Consider the following 8,789-nt stretch of genomic DNA (forward strand, 5'->3'; position numbering starts at 1 on the left):
ATTCCCAGTTACCATAACATTGGAATGCTACTGGCATAGAGGAAATTCAGTCATCTCCTTTTAGAGAAAGACAGAAAACTTCTTGTTTGAATTGTGATATTCAGGAACATACTTCCTTTGTCGGACGAAAGTTACTTTTGTGAGTGTTTCTTCTAAGCATGGGTGGTGGTGGTGGTTGTATATGTTGTGCAAATAAATAAGTAAATGTCAACCCTGTCTTTATATGGGCTCCCTGACATTTTTTTCCTTCCTTAGGTGTTGTAAAAACCTTTCCTTGCTGGGTGGTATTTGTTTGGAGAGAACAAATTACAACAACATTTGAATGCATATTGTTTCTCAGTTAGGATCTCTTTACTCTGTTATGTGGGAAAATTCCAAAGAGTCTTTAGCATATGCATGTGGATAAATTTGCCAGTCTGCACCATAAAACATTTTACTGTGCAGCCCACATAAAGCAGTCATTGCAGGAAAGCCACCAGGATTAACACATCCTCACAATCACCAACTATTTTTGTAATGCCTCACTTAGCAAATTAACTGTGAAAAAGACATAGCCCTGGAAAAAAAACTGCTTAAGTGCACCAGGCATCTTTCGGCTCTCAGTAGCACCTGTTCGTAATTTAATTTGCTAAAAACTAATCTGGACAGTTTATGAAGATCTAGTCATTAGACATGTGTTTTATGTGGTGAACTGCACTTACTTCCTTGCTTTAATGTCTAGTTCCATTGCCAGACTGACTCTTGAGTTACTTAGCATGTCTTCAGTTTCCACTGAAATTTACTTAACTCAGGTGTGTAGACATGCTGGATATCATTCTGTGGTTAAGTTATTTACATAAAGATCCTCTGTCAGGCCTACTCTATTTAAAAACTATTTATGCTCCAAAATCTAACAGTCCCAAGGAGAATAAATCAGTGTTATTTATTCTGGAGTAGAACAAACTATGATTGCGCCACATTCAGATTTGATTTGATGAATATCTTACTCGGTTTTGGATCTGATTAGAAATAAAAATTGGGACAATGTCAAACTTGACAAACTGACAACTCTGACTTATTTCTCTGTGCCTTAACAATAATAGAAAAGAAAATTTAACTTCTTTCTGAACTAATTTCCATACTCCGTTGAGTGTTCCGCTCTGACATATAAATATGATGTACATGCTGTACTTAAGCAATAAACAATAATATTGCATTATTTGTAGGGATAATAATGTTTACATAGCAGGACTCACTGAGACTGAATGTCCAACCTGGACTGCATCACTAGGTAAAGTGCCTAGAATTTGCCGCTTCATTCAGCCCAATCCTAGCCATGCTTATTTTCTGCATAATTTACTCCCATATAAGTGTGCATGGGTTCTCTTCAACATCTAGAGTTAGACTTCAGAAGGTCAGTGATAAAAATCAGGATCATTTTTCAATCCTCTTCATTTTGCTGTATTTTTAAGAAACCCCAATCCTCATTTGGATTGGGTACCTTTAGGAACAGCTTCGGAAGGATATACTGTCATGTCTGTAATTAATTATAGGATTGCCTTCCAAAGATTTTCCTTTTTTGGACTTTGCTAGAACATTTGCAGAAAATGTACTGCACATCCTCAAGAATATCTAGTAGCAGGTTATGGAAACTGCACTGTAATGATATGCTGGACAAGTTGCATTGATAAAGTGATAGGGACTGTGACCTAACACTGTAAGTATGCTCTAGACCAGGTAGTTTCTACATCACTTAATGTATCGTGTTTAAAAGTTCACGCTTTTAGTTTCAGCTCCATTTGAGGCTTCTGTTTTCATTTTCATGTTGTTGTTGTTGTTAGGTGCGAAGTTGTGTCCGACCCATCGCGACCCCATGGACAATGATCTTCCAGGCCTTCCTGTCCTCTATCATTCCCAGGAATCCATTTAAGCTTGCACCGACTGCTTCAGTGACTCCATCCAGCCACCCATTCCCTGTCATCCCCTTCTTCTTTTGCCCTCAGTCGCTCCCAGGGTTAGGCTCTTCTCCAGGGAGTCCTTCCTTCTCATGAGGTGGCCAAAGTATTTGAGTTTCATCTTCAGGATCTGGCCTTCTAAGGAGCAGGCAGGGCTGATCTCCTCTAGGACTGACTGGTTTGTTCGCCTTGCAGTCCAAGGGACTCGCAAGAGTCTTCTCCAGCACCAGAGTTCAAAAGCCTCAATTCTTTGACGCTCGGCCTTCCTTATGGTCCAACTTTCGCAGCCATACATTGCAACTGGGAAGACCATAGCCTTGACTAGATGCACTTTTGTTGGCAGGGTGATGTAATCCCTCCCAATTCCATTGTATTGATCGTTGTTGGTTGTACTTGATTTGCAGTATGTAATCTGCCTGGAGCTTCAGTGAGAAAGGTGGGCTATAAATGAGTAATAACTGAATAAAATCAGAGTCCAGTGGCACCTTTAAGACCAACAAAGATTTATCCAAGGTACAAGCTTTTGAGTGCAAGCACTCTTCGTCAGACTAAGGACTGACGAATAACTGATAAGGCATTAAATATCACTGGTATCCATCTTTGTAAGAATTCTCTCTTAAATCTGCTTTGAAGTTATAGGCTTTAGGACAGATCTCTTCCCAAACTTCTGTTGAAATGTTTGTTTTTAAATCTCTATTTCATTTACTCCAAAAACTGGATATTCTGTAACACCGTAAAATGTATATATCATAACAATCGGAACATTTGAGATATTACCTTCCATCAACAATTCCAAAACAAATCAATACCTGACGGTTAATGTTTTCCTTGCAATGAGATAACAGACTTAAATTATATCTCCCAATCTGAAAATATTGAAATAAAGTGGCTTTTGTTTAAAATTATTAACAATGGGAAAACCTTCAAAATTCCTATGCACAAAGTTCCTTTCAAAGGCACAGGAGCAAATTTAATAAAAAATTGTTACCCTGTTCCCTAGTGGCTCCTTAGTTGTCAAGTTTCTTTTCTTGGTCACTGCATACTAGATAGCTGCTGCCTCCATTTCCTAATAAACTATTTGTTATTAGAGTTACATGGTATGTACAAGGGTAAGTAAAAAAGTATTGCTACTAAGCTTCCTGTTCATACATGCATGGGTTTATTGCAAACCAAACATGTTTAAACATGTCTCTGAAAAATTGGAAGGTTCTCCCAGACCAATTATGCATGGACCACGAAAGGCAGGCTGGGGCCTGCATGCCAGCGGGACTAATCCCTACTTACGCATGATGCCAGCACCATCCAGACACCCTCTTACGTTAGGGCCTCTGATGGCCCGCAGCAAGGGAACACAGATTCTTCTGCATTCCCTGTCTTGCTGCGGTGGCCATCAGAGGCCTGGCAAGGGCAGGCCCATGCACAAGGGAAGAGCCAAGTCTTTCAGGCCCGGCTCCTCCTCCTCACAATGTTCCTGCAGGGACACAAGACTCCCCATTCGGCTTTGCGGTGCTGTGGACCCAAATGGCATTTCTACACCTCCCCACAATGGTGTGATAGTGGCATGCCATGGAACCCCCATGCTCCCACGCCCCCCTGCTGCCACTGCCACTGTGAGGCACAGCAGACCCTTCCCACCCCAGAGTTGTTCATGCACATGCACAACTCCAGGGCGAACCATGTGTGCTGGGGGTTTTCATCCCCCGTGCATACACATGAAGCGGTGGGGTGTGCTGCCTCGCCACTAGGAATCAGAGGCGGCCCACTGTGGCCGCCACCGTGCATAATCAGTCCCAGTAATAAATTTGTCTTAGTCTTGTCAGGTGCCTTTAAATAATTGATAGTGGCGTAGGTGAGAGAAAAGGCAGGAAATCTGTGCCCAGGATTTTTTTCCCATCCTGACAATGCGCCTGCTCATTCATTGAAGGCAGCAAAGGCTGTATTATGAGAATTTCGTTGGGAATCTTGCCCCATCCACCCTTCAGCCTTTTTTTGTTCCAAGAATTCCAAGAACATTTAAAAGGAACATGATTTGAGTCCATCGAAGATGCAAAAACTGCCATTTTGACATGGTATAAATTGAAGAGCACAGAATTCTTTGCAGAATGGTTAGAGAGATGAAAACATCCCCTTCTGAAGTATATGAAGGTAGATAGAAGATATATCAAGAACAATAGCTTCCCATTTTGGTTTTTGTGTTTAATAAAGCTTTCTATGATTTTGTAGTAGTATTTGATTTACCCTCATATTTCCACAGGGGTATTCCTGTAAAATCTGTGAAATTGACAGACTGGGTTTTGACCATTCATGGCTTTGTGTTGCAAAAAGTGAACAGGCACCTATCATGCTGGCTTGGAATGGTGGTTATCAAAGCCTGGGGAAAAGGAAATCTCATTGAGTTTCCTATACATTTACATGATGGCTTATCATACTGCTAACTAGGGTTATGCAATTAGAATGAGTGTGATAGTTTTCAAGTAATCTGAACATATTGCTGTATCTGACCAACCTGTTTCTGCACTCTGGATGTCAGCTCAGCACAATCAGCAATCCACTTGCCAGAATGTACTGCAAAGAATAAAGTAGCTAAGAAAATCTGGAAATATCATTCATAGAAGTTGGTAACAATTACTTGGCTGGTGCAAGTTACTCTTAACAAGTTCCTACAAATCATAAATTCAGAGGAACAACCATGATTAAAGAAACAAATCATGGTTTAATATAATGCCTGTCCTATTGCTAAAGCTAACCTATTGTTTTGCACTGCAACTTTAATTCTACTATTGAATGTCCCATCCTGTTGATAGTATTGACTCTCATTCTGTGTAATCTGCTTTGAGTCCGAATGAGAAAGGTAGCCTGTAAATAAGTATTTCCACTAAGTATTTGGGATGCTACATGTTCAGAACTGACTCCAGTGGGACAACATTCCATCCACAATGCCACACTGTGGCCTAAAATAAAAGCCCCTACTCCTCTCTCTGTTCTCAAGGGAACTTATATACATTAAGTATTCAGACTGTTTTGTGAATTGAGTGGGATTGAATCTTTTTCCGTTCTTTTATTCCAAATGTTCAACCTTTTAATGTGATACAATTGTAAACATTTTCCTCATGTTTCAGGAGAAAAAAAATACTTGGAGCTTATTAGAAAGAAACTATTCATCAACAAATTAATTCACAATTAATATTAAGTCTCCTGCTGACAACTTACAAGGTGGCTTTTCATTTTCTTTTTGTTGACTATCGCCTACAAGTTCTGATTTAAATGATAGGGCAATTCAATGGCTTTGGGGCTGCAAGTTAAATGATACCATCTGCCATCCATACATCCTGTTCCTGTCTCAGGCCCATTATTTCTACTGATCTGCCTGGCTGGAACCTGGAACCTAAACACTTCCTTTTTCACACTTAAAGGCAGGTGAAAGCACCACAGTAACATTAATGTATTGTTCATCCTCCCTATCTAAATGCATACATTTCTTAAATACTGGTGCCTGATCATTTTTATGCCTGAGGAGAGGATTTTTATATACCAAAGTGTGGTAATTTGGCTGTCCAAATCACTAGCAAAAACTATGCAAGCTTGAAGTAGGGTTTCCAGACCCTCCAGTGGGAGTCCACTGTTGCCAGGCCCTGCTCCCAGCTGCAAATCAATGGTCAGTGGGAGGCCAGTAGAAAGAAGAAGGCCTAGGCCACATTGCTGGAATCACACAGGAAGTGATGCCATCACACCATGGACTTCCAGGTGACTGGTATTTGGACATATGATCTATGGTAGAAGCTGATTTTACCATTAAAAAGTTACTACATGCCCACATGGACTTGCAGGGGGCTTCCCTCACTTTTCCTTTTTGTTTCCTAGCAATCTTACATAGGTTTCCTCCTTTTCCTGCTTCCTTTTTACCTTCCCATCCACCAGTCAACATATCTTTATCTCCCCATTGTCTTCAGCTTTATCTCCAGAAAAACTATGGTCGGGTTGTATAGTGCTGTCCATGGTATCCAGGTGAGTCATACAAGTTAAGTGGCATTAAGTTAATGGTTGCTGCAAGACTTGGCCCTAACTGCGTCCTCTCCCAGAGGTCACAGCATCCCTGAAAAGGACCTTGCTCCCTCTCTGTGCCTTTTACAGACAGAAACAAAGTTGTGAAGCCTGGCAATACTGTAGTGGTTGCCTAGAAACTCCCACAATGGTCACTGAAGAGGGCATTTATTTCTGTAAAGTAGAAATGCTGCTTATATCATTTTATTTTGTTTACTTAAGATTTCAGAATTTTTTTGCAAACCTGAGACTTTTTGTTAGATCTCTAGAAAGATATGTCTTATCTGTTAATGGCTCCAGTCTCCAGATTTAGGTGTCCACAGATTTGGTCACATCATGAATTTGATAGAATGATATTATTTGTCAGCTTCAGCAACCTTTTTGGACTCAAAGTGTAGGCTTTCTAAGAGTTACACTAGAATTCTGCTTTATGACATGTCACATTTCTGCAGAAAATTATGGGTCCATGTGGTTTAAGCGGATATTTACTCTTCTGCTCCCTACACTGATTATCACTTTTTCCTGTCCCTGTGTAAATTTTACCTTAATGAGCAAGAAAAACCAAAACAAAATCACTGCCCTTCTGTTACCCACTGCCTCTGCTCATTTTCTCATCCAGGCCTTGCTTTTGTTTCTGGTTCCATGCTCATTCTAGCTCTTTGTCCCCTCCCCACCACCAGTCACACTGCCTGTTTCTTTGTCAATAATTAGGTTACCTAACTGAATATATTGGCTTTCACCACTTATCCATGGGTGTGTGGTTGATCTGGGCTCCTAATTTTCTTTTGGTTACTTTGAGAATCCCAGGCAACAAAGATAACTGTCCCCAGCTGCCATTCTGTGTTGCTTGCCCAGCTTTGATACATGGCAGAAAAGAAACCATCTAAATAGTCATTAAGACTCACTCCTAACTTTGTAATGTTAAGGAAGATTTTTGCAAGCTGAAAGGAGCCTCTCACTTCTGTTTCTAAGGCCTCAAGGAATGGATGTGATCCATGGCTTTTTCCTAATTTAGTTGTGGTGTGACCGGTTAGTTAAGATGCATATGAAAAGGTCACTTATTCTCTTCAAGAGACTAGATGTCAGCTTGAGTGATGGAGAGTCTTTGCATTGGGAGCCATAATATTCACTTCATACAATTGTCAACCCCATGTGAAAATGCAGGAAATGCATAGCATAAAAGTACTTTCTTTTGCCCTTATACCAGGGTAGTAAAAAGGAAAAAAGGAAGTCTATTCCTGATAGGTCATTGCTATCAAGAAGTAAATTTAGAATGCATAGAGCAGGATGCTTGCAAACTGGCAACAGACAGTGTTTCCCTGGTTAAATCATGGATTGACAATAAAATGTTGTTCTATTGATCATCGGATGGTACATAACAGTCAACTAGATCACAGGAGGGGTGGGGGGAAATGAAACAAATCATGTCATACCTTTTAGTGTGGACAGCCTAAACATTCTCCAAGTCTTAGAGGTCTACAGAACCCAATGCAGCTGTTTACAACATTTTCCTGCTTCACAGGAGAAAAAGATACTGGGCAATTTGCATTCAGCTGCCCAGAATTCTTATGCAAATAGTGACTGCAATATTCTATGTTTTCTTACAAAGATCACATTCCTGTTCAATGGCTCATGCAGGACCTATTCATGCAATCACTTCCCCTAATATTATAAATCTTTCGTGTACTCTAAACCTTCTGTTCACACCACTGGGTTAAAAACAGAGTGTCTGAAAATTAACCTGGACAATATCCAGGAGGGCTGCTGAAAATGCTAGGTGTGTAGACCTTTGTCTGTTGTAGTCAGTCACACTCTCACTCTCTATTGCCTCCTCCACTTGGTCAATATGAAGTCTGGCTCTTTAGATCTCATTCTTGAAGATATGCTTCAGTCACTGACATCCAGTAACTTTGGATATTGTGGACTCACAATATGGACTCTGAGGCTTGGCGCAAGAACTCCTGTAGACCTGGGTATATCAGGCACAGGCTGGATGGTGACCTTTTGTTTTTTTTTCAAATAAAGAATGCTGATCCAGCAGGACTGATCCTTATTATGCCTCATTATTTTGTGTAGAAAGAGTTTATGGACAACATGATAGGTTAGCCTCCAGCTCTGCCTCTTTAACTACCCTTCACAGCTTATGTCCACAATTTGCCTTTCTCCATAGTTAGACCCAGCAAACTCTTCGTATGACCAGAGACAGCTTTGATGCATGAGGAGGACTGCTAGTGTCACTTGACAGCTCTTTACTGCAAAAGAAGTTTCGTGTGTTTCTCCAAGGAAATGTGTAAAACAGGATCTAGGAGCTAAAAATGTTTAGCTCTGTAGATACACATTTTAGCAGCACTATGATATGATTTTAGCAGTACTATGATATCACAGAGCTGCTCGATATATCTTATTTGTATATTGAAGGCATTTGAGGAAATCCTGTTCTAATATTTAAGTAGAGAATGGAAACAAAAAGATAATTGAAGTATTTCTTTATAGCAATGATGGTAAAACAGGGTTTTATTATTATGGATAATGCAGACAGACTTGGAAAATCAAACAATAGCATAAGAGGAAGATCTGACTGAGTATAGATATCTAGTGGGGCAATTATTGTGTTTAGAGTGATTAGTCTGAAGGAAGTATACTGCTGCCTCATAGTATACAAATATGCATGAGGAATTAAATAAATGCACAAGGTGTTTTGTGTGCACCCATTAACTCTCTGTGCAGTAGTCTAGGGTGCTGTGTGAGTTAGGTAATATATCTTTAACCGCTCCTAGCAGAGTGGATAAAATAATTCGTTAAGGTCACCAAAGG

The sequence above is a fragment of the Paroedura picta genome, chromosome 3 (assembly GCF_049243985.1).
Source record: "Paroedura picta isolate Pp20150507F chromosome 3, Ppicta_v3.0, whole genome shotgun sequence".
Classification (NCBI taxonomy): domain Eukaryota; kingdom Metazoa; phylum Chordata; class Lepidosauria; order Squamata; family Gekkonidae; genus Paroedura; species Paroedura picta.